General features: G+C 41.3%; 1 pseudogene; it reads left to right on the top strand.

Moving 5' to 3' along the window:
• The first annotated feature begins 8,203 nt into the window (after positions 1–8,203).
• LOC102794029 (transient receptor potential cation channel subfamily V member 1-like) overlaps positions 8,204–20,471 on the top strand; it is a 20,622-nt pseudogene continuing 8,354 nt past the window's right edge.

Raw genomic sequence — 20,471 nt, 5'->3', positions numbered from 1 at the left:
ACATACAGCCAGAGGAGATCTACTGCCTACAGCAGAGCACAGCTAAGAAATATTATGATGAGAGAGAGCGGAAGACATGAGACGGAAGGCTAATATAACGATAAATGAAGACCTAAAAAGATATGCGGTGACCCCCTTGTACAGACGTGATTACAGAATTTTAACTGTACACATGTACAATCCATGGGTATCGGAAGAGACGATAAGGTGTTTACTGGGGAGGCACGTGAAACGTGTTACCAGGTGTAAGAATAATAAAAGATGGACTGGGCATATGGACGGGTAAGAGACAATTTCGGATAAAATTGGAAGAGGACTTAAACAGTGAGGATGGCTTTCGACACCCGCCTGCGGTTTTCTCCATCGGAGCTGATAGATGATTCCTTATCTATGCGGTTCAACCCTTGTGCTGCAGGAAATGCGGCGGCAATGGACACGACGCTGAATATTGTGACCAGGTGAGATGCCGAAGCTGCAATAGTATGGGCCACAGTACAAGAGACTGTACAGAACCAAAGAGGTGTCATTTATGTGAGTCCGAAGAACATATGGCACGAGATTGCACGAAGCCCAGACCCTATGCGGCTGTAGTGAAGGGGTTTCTGGGGCAAGATAAGAAAAGCAGAAATGAAGCCGCGAGAGCACCTGTGATGGATTTGGAATTATCGACAGGTGAAGAGAATAAGATTGACAAGACAGAGGAGGAGGTAGAGAAAATGACGAGGGGCCCCCTACAGGAGGCCGAGAGGAGTAACGAGGATGGAGGAGAAGGAAAGAGTGAGGACACAGAGCCCACAGAGCAGCCTTGGAAAGTGGTCAAGAGAATAGGGAGGAAAACTGCAAAAAGAAGGAGAAGATGGGATCCGACCACTCCCCCGGAAGACGGAGATGGGAAGGAGGCAGGGGCGGAGCCTTCGACCGGCGAGGCGGAAGGACACGCACCGAAAGGGACTCAAACAGAGTGTATGCACACTCCCTTGAGCGTTACGATGAGCGAAATTGAAATGGAGGATGGAAGCGAGACTGAAGGTAATTCAGATAAATTGACCATACGAACATTATTTTCCCAAGAAAGCTTGGGGAAGCAGTCTACATCATGAATGGCAAAACAGAGGGAAAGAAGGGCTATGCCTGCACCTATTTTTTGGCACAGGCTCCTTTGGCCCTGTTTGGGTCCTATTTTTGGTGTTTTGCCATTGCCCGGGTCAGTGAGCAAGGTTTCGGAAACTGGTCCTTTTTTCTCTTTTCATCAGTCAAATGGGTGAAATGAAAATAATGTCTTATAATTATAATAATGACTATAAATGTTAGAGGTTTGTGAAATTCTCGGAAAAGAAGAGCGGTGTACGAATTTTTGACAGCGTGTGACTTTGATATATGCCTGGTCCAGGAAGTGCATCTAAGAGATGAAGACGATGTAACCCTTTATACTAAGGAGTGGGGAGGAGGTGAAGCAGCATGGAGCGTGGGGAGTGTACATGGATCAGGGGTGGGAGTTTTGTGATGGAAAAGAAGTATTCAAATTATGGACACCTTTTCTGTAATACAGGGTAGGGTCTTGGTGGTGGATTTTAAAAAGGTTGGAATACAACGTTGTGTGGTAAATATATATGCACACGCAGAACCACAAGCCCGTAGAGAACTCTTTTCTAGCCTGAATATCTGTTTTATGACAAGTAATGTAATCTATGTGGGCGGTGACTTAAACTGCTCTTTAGATAAGAACGATGGTTCTCTTCCACTCAGGAACCTTATGGTAAAGTATAGGTTAGTAGATACTATGGGAAAGCCATTAGGCAACCGTCCGACCCATACGTGGGGGAAAAAAAAAAAGAGAAATAGGCTAGACTACATACTAGTAGGAGATACAGAAAAGGTAATTGAAACAGGGTCCCTCTACGCGCCCTTTACTGATCACAACGTAGTGTGGGCGAAGGTGGAATGTGAGGGGACAGCATATGGAAAAGGATATTGGAAATTAAATAATGACATCTTGTTAGAACAGGAATATAGGGCAAGTTTCAGAGGGATCTTCCAACATTGGGTGGAATTGAAATGTTTGTATGTGGATAGAGGGAGCTGGTGGGAGGAAATGAAAAAAAGAATAAAGAAATTTTCAATTGAATACAGTATGCGGATAGCACAGGCCTCAAAGAAGGTCTTTAAGGTTTTGCAGAGGGAAATTGCAAAAGAGGAAGGGGATAGGAACAGAAATAGACATAGGGATAGAAGTGAGAAATTGAATGTTTTATTGAAAAAACAAGAAGATTTTTTTCAACAGAGAGCGAGGACAAGGATGTTTAAGTTTATGCAGGAGGAGTATGAGGGTCAAGAGAAGTGTTCGGCTTATTTTTTTTGCCCAAATAAAAATGAGGGAAGAAAGAGGACTAATAAAAGAATTGGAGAAAGATGGGAAGATGATTACGGGTTCTGAGAATTTACGGAAAGTAGTAGAAGAGTACTACACGCGGTTGTTTGAAAAGGAAGAGTTGGATAAAAATGCGCAGGGGATTTTTTTGAGGGGATTAGGGGAAAGGTTACCGGAGGAAGAAACAAAATCCATGGATAGATGTATAAATAAGAATTAATTATATGAAGCCTTGAAGACAATGAAAAATAACAAAGTACCTGGAATAGATGGTCTCTCGAAAGAGTTTTATGTTACTTTCTGGAACCTTATCGGGGACCATTTGCTAGAAGTATTTAATGAAATGCGTGAAAAGGGCTATATGTTGAAAAGTATGAGGACGGGGGTGATTAGTTTATTGTTTAAGAAAGGCTCACCAGCAATGCTTTCCAATTATAGACCTTTGTCTATAGTCTGTGTGGATTATAAAATCCTGAGCAGAGCTTTAGCGTTACGCTTGGCCCAGGCTATGCCGTTTATTATAAATGAGGACTAGACCTGTGGAGTAAAGGGTAGACAGATTGCATTTGCACAGGGATGTGCTTTCGTATATAGAGGACAGGAATTTAGACTCCACATGTGTAACAATTGACCAAGAAAAAGCCTTTGACAGAGTCAATTATGATTTTCTATGGAGGGTGATGACGACTTTCAATATAGGGGAAAAATTTCTGAGCTGGATAAAAATGATGTATGTTGACATTTGTGGCAAGGTGAAAGTAAATGGCTTTCTGACAGATGAGGTGTATCAGCAAAGAGGACTTAGACAAGGTTGTCCCTTGTCTGCCTTGCTTTACATTATCTATGTCGAACCATTAGCAAGTGCGATAAGGGGAAATCAGAAAATTAGAGGGGTAGCCTTACCAGGGGGAGAAGTGTTAAAAATCTCCCAGTATGCTGATGACATTACCCTTTATTTGGGGGATGATGGGAGTGTGAGGGAGACGATGCAGTTAATACATACTTTTGAAAGGGCGGCAGGGTCAAGGGTGAATAAGGAAAAAACAAAATAGAAATTTCTGGGAAGGTGGGCAGGCAGAAGGGAGAGGCTTTGCGGGCTTTCCCTTTGTGAAAGCCCCATGCGGGTCTTAGGCATTAATTTCGGGAATCCTGGGGGAGATGCAGAACAGAATTGGGAGTCTAAAATGGCAAAAGTGAGGAGGAAATTGGGGATGTGGAAGAAAAGAAGGCTCTCCATAACCGGCAGAGTTCTGGTCATGAAAGCCGACATCCTGCCTTCCCTACTTCATTTGGCACATGTTTTTCCATTACCACAAATGTTTAGGAAGGAACTAACACGGGAAGTGTTCAAGTTCATTTGGGTTGGGTACGAATACGTGAAAAGAACTATGATGTACCAGCCGATACTAAAAGGTGGGAGAGGTGTTCCATGCATCCCATTAAAATTGGATGTATTACATTACTGTAACATTTGTAACATACTGAACAAGCCTTATATACATAAATGTCAATCTTTAATTCGCTTTTGGCTATCAGGCCCATTGAGACAACTGATCGAGTGGGACAATAGTGTGCCCAGAGCAGAAAGTAGACAGGTGTACTATGCAAAATTGATTGGCGGGAGAAGCATTTAGAATGAAAGGATGAGGACCTTGCTTTGAATCATAAGACCTTGTATAGGACTCTGGTGGAAAAAAACCCACACACAGTGTGTTTGGGTGAAAGAGGCTACATGGAAACAAGCGCAAGGAAAAGATCTGAGCAATGGGTGTAAAGATTTGAATTGGTTGCTGTTACATAGGAAAATTCCTGTGAGGTCGATAATGTATGCTAATAGATTAAGAGACAATAAAAACTGTCCAAGGAGTAGTTGTCAAGAAGAAGAAGAAACAATAGAACATGTAATGTGGGGATGTGTTTTTGCGCAAGAAGTGTGGAGAGAAATGCAGGTGCAATATGAGTGTTTAAATGGCATCCAATATGATGAGCTAATGTTTCTTATAGGGAAGGGGAAAAGAAACGAGGCTAGTGGAAAGATCTACAACAACAACAACAATCTTTATTTATAGAGCACATTTAAAAACCAGCGGTATACCAAAGTGCTTAACATAAGAGACAGAGAAGTAACACGAGTATTATAAGGCCTTAGCAAAGAATCAAATATACTCACAGGTCAATGCCACTAATACACAGGGGTAGTATAAAATGCATATCAAATAAAAACATAATAAAAGCACAAGCCATAAAAAATATGTATGAGGAAAAATAGAGTAAGTCTAAGAAAACCAAAGGTGCGAGCATTAACAAGCAGGAAAGGCGAGATTAAACAAATAGGTTTTTAACCGTGATTTAAAAGATTGGATAGAATCGGACGCCCGGATCACAATCAGAAGGTTATTCCACAACTCTGGTGCAGCCAGGGCAAACACCCGGTCACCTCTAGACTTCAGCCGAGATCTAGGCTGCACCAAGAGTAACTGAGTAGATGATCTTAATGCTCTGGCAGGAACATACGATTTCCTTAAGGTAGCTCGGTGCTGTGTTGTTGGTAATTGTAAACGTAAGCAGCAGTATTTTAAATTGGATGCGGTATTTTATGGGTAGCCAATGCAGGTCAGCTAGAACAGGAGTGATACAGGCAAACGTCCCAGTTCTGGTCAGAATGCGTGCCGCAGCGTTTTGGACTGTCTGTAGTCTATGAAGGAGGGCAGAATTAAGACCAAAATAAAATGAGTTGCAGTAATCCAGCCTTGAGGTAACAAAGGCATGGATGAGCTTTTCCAGGTCCTTATGCAGAACATACTGCCTAGTCTTAGAGATGAGACGGAGTTGGTAGAAACTAGATCTAACTACAGCAGACACTTGTTTATTGAGTTTGAACGAGCTGTCAAGCAACACGCCCAGATTGCTAACAGTGTCAGAAAGGGAGCTTGTAAGGGAACCAAAGGCATCACGAAGTTGGCCACGAGGCAAGATCTCCTTGTTGATGGGCCTGACGAAATTGTATTTGTGGAAGGCTCGACAGGGGTACATTCTGGGGTCTTACAGATGGACAACTAGAACTACATGTAGAATAATAGTAAAAGAAATAGAGAAGAAATGTTTTTTGGAGAAAACCAAATGGGGGTGGGATACGATTAAAGATAGGTGGAAACATGTCTTCCAAACACCACCTAAGATGGGGTTTTAAGAAGGCTCAAGAGACTCATAATAGGGGGATAGTTTGGTTTTTGAGTTTTGATAGTTTCTTGCTGATCCAGAATGGATGTTTTGTTTTTGAGAAGAATATTGTTAAGTATGGGCCCACGTGGTGGTAAGATGCGGCGCCGTTTGGTGCCTTCTTTCTTATTTCTCATTACTTATGTGTTTTTGGTGTTGTTTTCACTTTTTAACAAGTTGTACATGTGGATTGTGAAATGTGTGTGATTGATAAATTAAAAAATTTAACAAAAACTGTTCTTATTGAGAAGCAAAGTAAGATGGCGGCGGCGGCGGCCAGTTCTAACGAGAGGGATGCCAGGACAACTGGAACAAGAAATACGCTAAGATTTGAGCTATTGGAGAAAGACACTTCTTTCCATGACAGAATAACTTTTGGATGAAGAATTCTTTTTGAAGCTCTGAAGATACAATCGGAGGAGATATACTGCCTGCAACAGAGTACCGCAAGTAAGCACTACGACGTGACATTTTCTACAGGTGAATACGCAGAGGAAGTGAGAAGGAAGTGTATTACAGAGGAAGATGAAGAGCTACGGAGATATATGGTGACCCCTTTGTACCACAATGACTACAGAATCTTAACAACCCATGGGTCACGGAAGAGACTATTAGGTACTTTCTGGGGAGATATGTTACTGTTCTCCCAGGGGTACGAAAGATAAAGGATGGTTTGGGCATATGGACTGGAAAGAGACAATTTCATATCAAATTGGGAGCGGATATGAATAGCGAGGATGGTTATTGTCATCCGCCCGCAGTCTTTTCTATTGGTGAGGACAGAGGCTTCCTTGTCTACGCAGGGCAGCCCCAGGCATGTAGGAAATGTGGGAGTGCTGGACATGATGCGGAACAATGTGACCAGGTGAGGTGTAGAAGCTGCAGCAAGATTGGACATATTACGAGGGACTGTAAAGAGTCCAAGAGATGCCACTTGTAGCGCATGTAGCGAGAGATTGCACCAAGCCGCAGCCCTATGCAACTGTAGTAAAGGCTGGACCTGTGGGGGAAAAAAAACGCAGTGAAAAGGAAAGAGACATTGGTGAAGGAGCGAGGTCCCAGGAGCCGCCAACAGGTGCGGGAAATCAGGTTGATGATGACAAAGTGGAAGGTGTGGAGGAGGAGTTGGAGCGAGATGAGGAGAAGGGAGAGAGGAGTTTCGAACAAGGTGGTAAGAAACTACAGCAGGGGGAGGAACCCCAGCAACGTTGGGAAGTGGTTGGAAAACCACGGAGGAAGACTGCTAAAAGGAGGAGAAAGGTGAGTCTAGTCGCCTTCTCTGAAGGCAGTAAGCAAAGGAGGGGGTGGAAATGTGGAGGGTTATGTGCTGAGGGGAACACAGACTGAGTGCATGCACACCCCCCTAAGTGACGTGACAAGTGATGGAGATATGGAAGAGGAAGGCGAGAGCGATGGAAAGTCGGAGGACTCTTTTATTAAAGCCCTCCTGTCACATGCTAATGTGGATAGTTAGAGAATTTAAGAGAAGAGGTAAAATAAATTATGAAAGTGGACGTTTTGTTAATGATCGGTGTTTTGCAAGCCATAAGATAATAGAGATGGTGACTATTCTACAGGACTCATTGTTTTTATTTTTATTCTTTTTTTGTTTCCTGCAATTTATTTGTTTTTTGCTTCTGGCATGGGAAAATTACAGATAATTACCTTGAATGCTAGAGGGCTAAAAAGTGCTCGAAAGAGAAAAATTGTTTTTGAATTTTTGTTAAGTTATCACTTCGATATTTGTTTGGTCCAGGAAGCTCATCTGAGAGACGAGAGGGACGTTGTTTTGTTTACTGAGGAATGGAGGGGAGGGGAAGCTCTTTGGAGCGTCGGGGGGGGGGGGGGGGGGGGGTACATGGGTCTGGAGTTGGGGTGTTATGTGGGGATAAGGATATTCGGATATTTGAGAGCTTTACTGTAATACAAGGAAGGGTAATGGTGGTGGATATTGATAAAAATGGGACCCAATGTTGAATAATAAATGTATATGCACAGGTGGAACCCGGGCTACGTAAGGACAACTCTTTAAAGATGGATTCCTGCCTCTTGACTAGGAAAGCTATTATTGTGGGAGGGGATTTTAACTGCTCTTTGGAAAAGGAAAAGTTTTCCCTCCCGTTTATGACCTTTATAACAAAATATGGCTTAACTGATGTAATGGGGAAGTTGTTAGGAAAGCAAGTGGGGTACACTTGGGAAAATACAAGGGGGGTGAAGAGTAGGTTGGATTACATGTTAGTAGATAAAAAGTGCAAAATAATAGAGGGGAAAACAATACCGGCTCTCTTTACAGATCATCACGCAGTTGATGTGGAGGTTGAGATAGTTGGACCAGTTTTTGGTAAAGGGTATTGGAAGTTTAATAATGACGTCCTTGCAGAGAATGCTTTTAGGGAAGGCTTCATGAAAAGCTTATACAGCAATAACGTGGCTTGGTGAGAGGATATAAAGAAAAAAATTAAAAAGTTTACAGTTGAATATTGTACAGAGAGGTCAAAAGCTCAAAAGAAAGAGTTTGATACAATTTAAAAGGAGATAGAAAAAAAATCTATGTTATGGAAAATAGGGGAGGGGGAATTGTCAAGGAAGGGTACACAATACTACGACGTGACTATGCTAACCAGTGACAGAGCAGAGGAGGTGAGGAGGGCGGCTATTGCAACAGCTAATGAGGAGCTGCGGAAATACGCTGTAATTCCACTTTACCGGAATGATTATCGGATATTGACAGTCCACATGTACAACCAGTGGGTAACCGAAGAGACTATTAGATATTTCCTGGGGAGATATGTCACAGTTTTCCCCGGAGTAAGGATTATAAAAGACGGCCTTGGAATATGGACCGGGAAAAGACAGTTCCGTATAAAGTTGGAGGAGGACTTGACGAGCGAGGACGGGTATCGACATCCGCCCGCTGTGTTTTCTATCGGGGCAGACAGGGGCTTCCTGGTGTACTTGGGGCAGCCACAGTCATGTAGGAAGTGCGGGGGACATGGACACATGATGGATAATTGTGACCAGGTGAGGTGCAGGAATTGTGGGAGTATGGGACATGCTACAAGAGATTGTAGTAAACCCAAAAGGTGTCATTTATGTTACTCAGACTCACAAATGGCGAGAGACTGCACAAAACCTAGGCCCTACGCAGCTGTGTTGAAGGGGGACGCTAAAAGGGACAATGGAGAAGAGAAGGAAGGAGGGGAGGAAGATGTGATGGGTGAGGAAGTGCGCACAGGTGAGGCAAATGAAGCTGATGAAGTAGAGGGAGGAGTAAAGGAAAATGGGGCGGGGTTTCACGAGGAAGAGAGACAGAGCGACGAGGACAGTTTGAGAGTGGAAAAGGAGGGGAAGGAGGAGTATGAGCAGCAGTGGAAAGTGGTCAAAAGTAGTGATGGTGAGATGAAGCCTCATGATGAACTGAAGCTTTCCACCCAATTGGTCGACTCATGGTTCGAAGCATTGTGATGATTCATTTGCTCTACTGCGCCATCAAGTGGACAATTCAAGTGAAGGCTCTGTGATTATATTGATGTGTAAACCTCTAAACTGAATAAATAAATTGTTTTCTTGGTTATTTATCCTGAATATTGTCTCAGTATGTTTGATACAAAAGAGAAAGTGGAAACTATCAGGACAGAGTTTTGGTATGTTTGTGTAACTGTTAGCCTCAGACAGTCAGTCAATAGTATAATTCAGATCATAGATCAGTACATTTGCATATTTTTATAACTATAAAAAGAAAGCTGACACTTTCGAGACTTTATCTAATGTGTAAGCATCACAGCAGATGCCTTAGATTAGAATCAGTGAGCTGTCGGCTTTCAGCCCCGACCGTGCTGTCTGGTGAGAAAGGCGACATTTCACTGATTCTGACGCGTCAGCGCTTTGTTGTTTTTGCACGTCTGCACGTCTTTGTGCAGAATTGGTGTACCTGCTCTCATTTACTGTTTTAGCTGTTTGGTGGTGGTTGAAATGTAGTAATATTTATATTAACAATCGATTCAGGATTTTAATGAATCGATATCACGTTATCCAAGCTAGAATCGATTTTAATCGATAATCAAAACCCGCTAGTACCTGTGTAATCATGCTTATGTACATCTGGATAATGACACAAACTAGTATTTGGCGCTTCACTTTTTAATAAACTCAAAGACAGAAATCAGATTATAGGATCTGTAGTGTTGTTTATTTATATTATGGTGCTTATCATTTGTGATATTTATTACTGTGTGCATACTTTATTAGGAGAGATAAAATAAAATAAAAAATCTCTTCCTTCCTGGTTCCATCGATTAAGGAAATGCTCAAGTAACTATGTAACACGTACGTAATCCAATTCCACAACACAGTGTGATGGGAAATCAGCTGTGTTTTTCTGCCCATTTTATTTCGAATCTGGCGCGAACCGGTGAACCAGTCCCTGAATCAGTCACGTGGTATGGACTGCCTGCGAGGCCTCGAACGTCACTGCATACGTAATCAAAGCAAGCCTCGATACGCGCTTCACAGACACGCCCCCGAGATTACCCGACACACGATTCGACGCTTCAACACACAGGACACATCACTAGTCAAAAGGTCAAGGAGGAAAGCTTCAAAAAAGAGGAGAATAGTGAGCCCTGTTGTATCCCCAGAAGACAATCAGGTGGATGAGAAGGTTGGGGATGTGCTGACTGAGATTATGGACAGCTATACACCAAAAGGGACTTACTCCCCAACACTGCTTCTTGCCATGAAACACTGCCTGCAGGTGAGACAAAGGACATTGTTTCTTTGCTTCCAGTGAGGGGTTCAGCCCATTGAAACGGACTGAAGCTCTCCCTCCCTTCTCCATGCACCTTCGACCAGCTGATGGTTGGCATCCTCAGAATCCACATAGCCAGGTGGTACGTAGGCGTCAGATCTGTGGTTCCGGAGAAAGTTGTGCAGACAAAGACATGCAAAGAAAAGGGTGACAATTTTGTCTGGGTCCAGGCAAAATTGTTGTTTGGAAACTCTAAAGTGATTTGCCAAAATTCTGAAAGCTTTCTCCACAACACGGCGTGCCCTGGACAGACAGTGGTTGTATATTCTCTGATTAACGTTGAGGTTTCGAAATGAATATGGTTTCACGAGCTCTGGTCGAAGGGGATAAGCATCATTTCCAATTAGCATGTGTGGCAGTGCTTGGCAGTGTATCAACAGGGGGAAACGTTCAGCGTTTGTGCCCATTGCTTCTCTTAGGTTTAAATGGGCAAACACTCCTGCATCAGACACCCTATCCTGTGTCCCTGCGCTGGCATATACAAACTTGTAACTGGCATCAACTACAGCCATAAGGATGGTGGAAAACCTGGACTAGTTAAAATACATGCTGCCACTCTTGGGAGGGGGTTGGATGAAGATGTGTATAGCCCCCAGGCAGTGTGGAAACTGCCACTTGTTTGCAAAGTCTCTGGCAATGGCTTTACACTCAGGCCAGGATTCAGTTTTGTGAAAGAAATATCAACTTATCAACTTAATTAGAAAGTAATGCATCAGATTAATCTCTGGTGAATTAATAACTTCCTTTCTTAACCACGCATTTAAATCACTGTTAGACTCTGAGTTCACGTTCCTTGTTCACGTGCGTTTCCATGTATGCCTCTCTGTGTCCTTAGTCACATAAATTCCCAGTTTAGTTTGTATTTCCTTTGGTCTCAGGAAATAAAACTGCATTTTGAGTTCAAGCTCTGCGGATGAGTCTGCATTTGGGTCCTCACCTTCCTGCCTGCACACAGCCTTTTTATGACACAACTCTTTCAGAATTAAGATGTAGCTTTTGACAGTGGGAGAACCTTGCTAAATTTTTTAGACAGAAAATTGCTCCAGATATTAAAAAAAAAAAAAGATTAAACACTTTACCTCACTTAGATGAACTGTACCGTGCCCTGAAATCAATGAAGGACAAAAGCACCAGGGATTAGATTCTTCAAATAAAATAATTTTATTTGAATTTTTGGGAATTTTTGGGATTTTTTGGGACGACACTTGTTGGAGGGTGCCAGTGACATTTATAAATTTGGGGAAATGAGTAAGAGCATGCGGGTAGGCATAATCTCACTGCTTTATCTGCTTTATAAGAAGGGAGATTCAAAATTATTTAACAAATACAGTCCTTTAACAATGTGTAGAATACAAGATACTAAGCAAGGCAATTACCAACCATTTGGCCATGGCTTTGTCCTGTATAGTTGATATAGACCAAAAAAGTGGAGTTAAAGGACTGAACATTTCCTGGAATTTTCAATTACATAGAGACGTGATAGCATACATGGAAGACAGACACCTGTCAGCCATCTGCATTAGTTTAGAACAGCAGAAGGCTTTTGGCAGGATAAATCACCACCTTTTAATAAGAATATTGAATCATTTTGACTTTGGGCAGAATTTCTTACAATGGATTAATATTCTTTACAGTGATATATACTTTAGGGTTAACATGAATAGGAACCCAAGTAAACACATTAAACAAGAGGATTATGGCAGGGATGCCCTTTATCTGCCTTGCTCTACATTTTATGCGCAGAACCCTTGGCATGTGCAATTAGGAAGACTTCAAAAATCAGAGGTATACAACTGCCAGGTGGGGAAAGCCTCAAAATCTCACAGTATGCAGACAACACCATACTGTATGTAGCAGACGATAATAGTGTAGTAGAAGCTCTTAAAACAGTAGAAGAATTCTCATATGCCTCAGGATCAAAAGTAAATAAGAAATCACTATAAAAGCTTTTGGGTAAATGGGATTGGAGAAGGGATCAATATTTGTGATTTTACTTTATACACTGGTCCTATGGAAGTTTTGGGTATCTCCTTTGGGAACCTCAAAGGCGATGCCCTACACAACTGGTCCAAAAGATTAGCTATGGCAAATAAATAAATAAATAAATAAATAATAATAATAAAAGCCTGCAACCTTTCATTTACTGGCAAAGTACTGGTGATGAAAATAGATATACTTCCTACCCTGCTATACCTGGCTTACATATTCCCCATGCATGAAGCAGTTAGAAAAGAAACAATAAAGGTCAATGTTTAGATTATTTTGGGATAGCTATGAATACATTAAATGGGAAATTCTTTATCAATGTATAGAGAATGGTGGCAAAAATATTCCACACATCCCTTTAAAGTTGGATGTGCTTTATTACGGCAACTTGTGCACCTAATTGTCTGAAAGATATTTGCATACATTTCAAGTGTTTCTCAGATTCTGACTTTCCATTCCAACCCTTTAAGCTTTTACTTTTTTACATTTTTTGAGGTTCATGTTATAAAAATGATGTAAATTAGTGATGTTCTTTTTATTTCTGTTTTTTCCCCCTCTCTCTCTGCATTTGAACTGGAAATGGAATTGTTGCTATTGGCATTACTCTGTAATGTTACTTATTAAATTTATGAATTAAAAAAAAAAATAATAAAAAAAAACAAAAAACAAAAAACTGTTCTTATCAGAACGAGGAAGCACTTTGTCAGCCAGTGGAATTGAGATGGTGGCCCGGACCAAAAAACACTTTAAGATTTGAGTTGAAGGACAAGACTGAAGAATCAATGGACAGACTGTCTTTTGGGAGAATGATTCTTTTTGAAGCAGATCAACACAGAGAAAATATATTGCTTACAACAGAGCTCTGCCAATAAGCACTACGATGTGACTTCTTTACCAACAATATGTCATGTGTGCGGGAGACAGGAAAGGAGGACCCAATATGCAGACTCACGGAGGCAAAAAGTAAATTAAAATTCGGCTTTATTGGTGCATGGCAAAAAAAAAAAAAAACCCTTAGAAAACTACCTAAACTGAGAACACAAATAACTAAACAGGCAGGTTTGCAGACAGAAAACACAGTGTGGAATGAGGGAGATTGCAACACAGAGCAATTCAAACACAGGGCTTAAATACAAAGAGGAATAATGAGGGAAGGAGACGCAGAAGGAGAGCACAGCTGGGAGTAATCAAACATGACGAGACAAAGCAGACGCAAAACTGAAAACATTAACATAGGATGCAGACTGTTAAAGTAAAACACTATCTAAACCCTGGGTGAAACAAAAACCAAACAAAAGACAAGTGCTAAACCTAACTCCCTGACTGAAAAAAACAGTACAGATAATAATAAGGCAGTTCACCCCTTCTGCTTCAGTACCTTTTTACACGTGAAATGTAACTACAATCTATTTACACAACTCAGCGATCCTCAGGGAACACACACACAAAAGTCATCGAGGGCTTCGGAGGCCAAGGACAGGTCTGCTGCTGCTGTCAGTTGCTGCCCCGGGATAACTGCTGGAGAGGGTTTTTCAAATCACCCACTTGATCAGGAAACCAATCAGCAGCTGCCAGCTCTCCAATCAGCAACTCAGGACTTTTTTTGCTGGGCCCCCCTTTGTTTTACAAGAAAAATGTATGCGCACGCACAAACACATCCTCCAACCACACACACCCATATTTTGCGCCATTGCGGTTTATGTCACACCTCAAACATTTAGTAAAAAATTAAGCAAATACAAGTAATCTGCAATAAATTACAGGTAGTAAGAAAATAAACTACTAACTCTTTTACGCTACGTCCGCACCTACACGGGTATTTTTGAAAACGCAGCTGTTTCGGCCACACGTAAACGGCGTTTCGAATCACTGAAAACTGAGATTTTTTTAAAACTCCTTTTTTGCGTTTACGTGTGGACGAGGAACACAGAGTTCGTCACGCAACGTCAAAGGTATGTGCCTTTTTTCACGTCACGCTGTGCGCTACATTATTGTTTACATGAGATGAATTGCAGAATGGCAGATAGAGACAAAATACTGTTAATCTGACTATCTGCAGGTTTTACATGCTTACATATACACGCAGTTACTGTCCCTCCATTTACAAAGGCAGAGGCGTCACGGTGTAATTATTTTACATGTAGTTGTTTTTTTTCCTGTGTAATAATATTCAACATTGCTATCAATACATTTAAAAAAAAAATGCCTCTCTGTGCAAAATGGGTTTAAAAACATAAACAGCTGTGGGATGCTGTTTGTCCATGATTTGAACCGGGGGAACAAATCGTGGCAGGATCAGCCTGATGTTATTTGTATCCCGCTGTAACTGTACTGTATAAAGTATAGTATAGTATGTATATCTCCAAAATGTCAGGAGTAGTTAGTCATTACAAGAAGTGTTTGTAAACTAAAAATCAAGAATGTGGGATACTGTTTGTCCGTGATTTGAAGAGCCCAGCGCTGCTCTCGACGCAGGGAAAACCAATTCTGCAGGGGAGACCTACCTTGGCACTTGTGCAGGTGAAATCAAAGGGAAGATATGCTTCACCATATTTTCTAGTCTTTGAAAGTACTGTGTTTAAGTTAAACCCATAAGGAACAAACATTTAAAAACTGACCCATACATTTTTTTGAACATCAAAGAATAGCTTACCCAAGAGAAAGAAAAATACACTCCTCAAAAGTATAAACCGGAAACCTCGACAGTTCCCCTAGGTATATTTTTCTTACTTGGTTATCATCTTAATGTAAGTTTTGGCCTCCTCTGTAGAGGTAAAATCCAGTGTGACCCCATCACGAGTAATCCGCAGCCAGGCTGGGTGAAGCAGTGGGAACCGGACCCCTTGAGCTGGCTGCAGCAGTCTGTGAAGGCTGCACATGCTTGCGCCGTCTTGGCGGCCTAATTGGGGAAAACCGAGTCGGTCAAATTGTTCACCTTAATCCACTGAAGCTCCCTTGCCCTCGACAGGATTTTAACACAGTCAGTATAGTAATGTAGTTTCACTACTATGGCACGGGGCTGCTCACCTGTCTTAGTCTTGGGAGGCAGAGTACGGTGAACGGGATCTAGCAGCGGCTCCTCGGCAAGGTCAAAGGCCTCCTTTAATTGAAAAAACCGCCAACTCTGCAGTAGCTCACTACTACTACTCACACCAAACTGCCATTAGCCGGAAATCAATTTTACTCCCTTTAAACAGAATAAAAAGTCTTGCAAGTTGACTTGGAATAATGCTAAAAAGATTTGGCATGGCAAATTGTTCTAGAATATTTACCCACAAGAACATTCCTAAAAAGGAGGGAGTCCACAAGAAGTTTTCAATGCCCCACAGGAAAGTGTGGAGAGGATGAGATGGTCATAAATGTGATTTAACGTATGCAAGAATAGCACATGGTCTTGTGGCGGGGCGTGGTCTGCGGTGCTGCTGCAGGGGAGATGGACACACCTGCATGGCATCTGCAATCACGCCTCACCAGCTTTCCCATATGGAAAAGATGTATATAAATCTTATAAAGTTTGTATCTGTCTTGTGTGAAACTTGTATGAAAAGCATACAAGAGTAAAAACAGATATAAGATCCCTTGAAAAATTATATAATGAAACTTGTATGTTTTGGATACTTACTAAAACAATATATGAAAGTAATGAGAAAGTGGCCACTTTCATGAGTAAATCATATAAGTTTTTACTATTTCTTTTCCATATGGGTTAACATCTGTACCAGGTCCTGAAATTGGTTGGAGAGGGACAAAAAGGAAGAAAAATGGAGACACAACTGACCCGTCTAATTTTAGACCCATTAGTTTGCTTAGTATGGATTAGAAAATACTAACCATCCAGGTTAGTACTTGAGCTTGCTAACATCGTTCTTCAAGACTTTCTTGTAACTCCCTTGTACAATAATGACTACCAGACTGTAACAGTCCACACGGACAATCTGTGGGTGTCCAAAAAGACAATACAATATTTTTAGGGACATTTGTAACTGTGCTACCCAGAGTCAAGGAGATCAAAGTCGCATTGGGAATATGGACAGGGAAAAGACCATTTAGAATTAAATTAAAGGAAGACCCAACTGGTTATGAAAGACATTGTCACCCACCTGCATGTTTCACTATTCGGGCAGATTGGGGGCTTCATTATGTCAATTAATAATTTTTTAGAAATGCAGTACATATGGACATACAGAAGATGCATGTAGCCAGGTGTGTTGCTGAAGTTGTAATGCACTGGGACACAACGTAAGAGACTACAATGAATTAAGGAAATATCATTTATGTAATGCAGAATCTCACTTGGCTAAAAACTGTCCCAAACCTCGATCCTATGCAGTTGTTCTTAGGGACAATACTTTCGCCAGCAGCCAAGAAACAAAGAGGACCTTTGAAATAAAAGACACCAATGATGCTGCAGTCAGTATTTCTCACTTTTTTCCTCACTGGAATGCCTTAGCAACCCCCCAAGCTTACTAACTGATGGAGGAGCAAGATGAACATTGGCATCCTTTGTAGTTTTTTTTTATTGTCTTTTGATATTTTTGTAAGAAGCATTTTCTAAACTACATTCATAATAACATGATGGATTTTAAAATTATAACCTGTTTAGAGGAGGAGCAGTCTTTACTTACTTAACAACTTGTAATTTTGACAAACTCATGTTTATCAAGGAATGGGTCAAGGGAGAGTCCAAATGGCATGTGGGGTGGGTACATTGCAGTGCAGACACTCAGTTGATAATTGCACACAGGTTTGTTGCCAAAACTGCAACACTCTACAGGCTTTGTGTTATGCTCTAAAGAGTTAAGGAAATGTACTTTATGCTGAATCTCATTTGGCCAAGAACTGCCTGGAACCCTGACTTTATGCAACTTTTTTGAGGGAAGGGATTTTGGCAGATGGCAGTGAAACAAGTGAAACTGAAAAACATCTCTTGAAAGTGGCACAGGTGGGGAAAATGAGTGTGTCAATTAGCAATTAGGAAAAGAAAAAAGACGGTTGTGGAAAAGTAGTGGCATGTAGTCAGAGTGGCCACGCAATATGTATGTAAAGAGGAGGCAAGGTTGAGTGTATGTGAGGACAAGGAGTCAGAGAGAGACCAGTGGTGTGATGACCCACTCCACATTGCCTTTTTTTTTTTAGCCTGTTTGTGTGTCTAATTTGCAGGCAAATGAGGGGTGGAAGGGCTCATTCCCAATCAGTGACAATGGCAACACCTGGGCCCTGTGCTCTCTAACAGCCATAAGCAGTCAGTTGCTGGGTGCTGCTTTACTTTGAGACACCTTTTGCCTTTGGTTTGGTTCTGCACTCAGCAACATTGCGTACGCCATTCTTCCACCCATGCACGCATCTATACCACAGATTGTACTGACCACACACTCCAGGGTTTGTGTAAGGCTTTGTTTTTGTTTCTTTTATTTGAAATACATTTTTGAATAATACTTGGTGAGGTAGTGTAGTTCAAGCGGTAAGGAAGTTGAGAAGTAGACAGCATCTACTTCTCAACTTCAGCATCGATTTCACAGGTCTTTCCTCCCCACTGCTGTCAGACTCCACAACAAAGACTTTGCAGCTGATTGAACACACAAACCCACACATGTGCAATAAGACTAAGTGCAATATTCTTTTTCTGACAAAATTGTATTTTTACTCAGTTGTATATAGCATTTGTATTCTATTTTTATCCTATTGTATATTTTATTTTATTTTATTCTTTTCTATTCTGTACAGTTGTGTACAGTATCTTATTCTTATTGTATTCCAGTGTTCTCTAATTTTTGCTATATAACTTTGCACTGTTCACTTTCTGCTGTAACAAAACAAATTTCCCACGTGTGGGACGAATAAAGGTGATCTTATTAGCAGACTGGTCAAATTTCTTCTTAGTGTATTTTATTTTCTGGCATCTCCATTCTGCCATCTCATTTTGTACAATTTTTTTACATGCACCTGAACCTCATTAGTTGCTACCATTAAGAAATAGGTTAGATCAAACAACACAATCTAAAAAAGAAACAAGAATAAGAATATTCATCTAATTTACACACCCATTTTCACAACTAAATGGTCTGAAAAGTAAAACACTTCATACAGTAAAACTCAAAAGGTTACTTTAAAGAAAATAAACAATACTATGCAAAAAGGAAAAACCCTTCATTTGGTTGCACCCAGTGATGCTATCAATGACATCATGAACCTATATAAACAGGAAGTGCTGGGCCACCCCCTCCGATACATCATGTACTTAGTAATTAACCACTAGAGAGCTGGACAGGTATGTTTATAAATCATATTATATTGGGCAAATCTCTTACATATTTGGACCTGGGGAAAGAATTGATTGTGAACTGGGAGGGGAAAATGCTTAAAACTATAAACTTCTATATAAACTTTTAAAGTAAACACACGATGCATTTAAGGTTATCCTGTTTGGTTTTTATTTAAGAAAAGAATTTGTTCCACTGTGTGAGGACTGAGTCTGTTTCTTGGTTGTAATTTCTCCTGCCTTAGAGAAAATCCTCTCACATGGAACAGATGATGCTGGAGTGCACAGAAACTGCAACTCAAGTTTGTACAGATGGGGGTATACAGTCTTCCTGGTTGCCCAGAAGTAGAGTGGATCCTCTGTCCGGGGAATCAAAGGATCTGCCATGTACCTCTGTACATTTTATATATACATATTTTCAACAACAGAATTAAAACTTTAAGACATTAAAGCAAATTCTTACAATTGAGACATTTTAAGAATATGCTGGAACCCTGTCAATGTGTTATGCACTTCAGGTCAACAAAAGCTACACCTGACTGAGTTGCAGAACCAGCTGCTGGCTCTGGCTGTGACGAGGTAGATGGGGCAGGAGGGACAGACATCGTTTGGTATTTTTGGCTTTCAATGATGGTGGCACCTTCTGCAGAAGTCCACAGCCTTGAATCTTGAATCAAGCAGTGTAGCATTGGTCATCGCACTCATTAACAGCCAGTGACAAACAGTCACCTAGCATTGTCACAAGGTTGATGCATAGCTGGTGGGCTTTGTCATCCAGGACTTGGGGTTGCTTTTTAGCGATTATATACTGCAGCATGCAGACAAGTGGAATGACCTTGGACCCAGATACTCTCTGCTCTCCAGAAAGTTTAGTAGTGGCCATGTAAAATGGACAAAGCACCCCCAGGCACTCTTCAACTAAGTGGTACTCCTCAGCAGTGATGGATATGAGACCTGTTCTCATTGAGACAAGGGCAGCACTAACTGACTCTCTTTCTCATACAGACACTGCAGCATGGTATATGTGCTGTTTCACATGGTGTCCATTTTGCATTTGTCAGAGCTTATCCTTTGCTGTTGCGCTAGATCGGAAATGGCTTACTATTTTTCGAGCCTTGACCTCTGATCTCCTCAAGTCCAGGTGTGTTATCAATTGATTTTCTCAGAATTAGGTTCAGAGTATGTGCAATGCACTTTGTGTGGCACACTTTCAATATTTTTGAAGATAAAATCATGTTTGGTTCTGCATCAGTGACAATCTGACCTTATTTTGGATGCACCAATCCTCCATCAAAGCCTTTTTCCCCTCAGAAATATTTTCTGCTGTATGTGTCTTCGGAAAATTTCCCACTCCTAGCAAAACTGTGGACGGTGTATCTTGTTCACAGGTCACAGCCAAGTAGGTATCCATATAAATAGATGCCCACATGTCACTGGTGAGACTCACAGCTGTAGCCTTTTCCACTTCTCTCTTCGCTTCCTCCTTTTTCTCCTTGAACTTTAACGCCACTGTTTCCTTTAGAGCTTTTCTGGTGAGAATTGTGTAGGCTGGGTCCAACACACCAACAAACTGGGCTGCGAGTCCTTCACAATCCTGTTCACCAAAGAGGCAGCAACCATCTGCTGTCTGGTCTGAGTGGGCTCTGGGTTCATGATCAAAAAACGAAAACATTTGAATATGAGTATAAAAATGTGCTTAACTGTCTTGTGTGAGTTGATTAGGCTTTAATGCCGTTATTCACAGCGAGTTCAATAGTCATAAATTATGTTGTGATGTCAGACCCCTCCCAAGAAGTCACAACACGGCTTATGTGGTGACAGCACTTTTA

The sequence above is a fragment of the Neolamprologus brichardi genome, chromosome 14 (genome assembly GCF_056152115.1).
Source record: "Neolamprologus brichardi isolate AB-2024 chromosome 14, ASM5615211v1, whole genome shotgun sequence".
Lineage (NCBI taxonomy): Eukaryota > Metazoa > Chordata > Actinopteri > Cichliformes > Cichlidae > Neolamprologus > Neolamprologus brichardi.
Note: the sequence above shows the minus strand (reverse complement) of the source record. Positions and strands in the feature narration are given on the sequence as shown.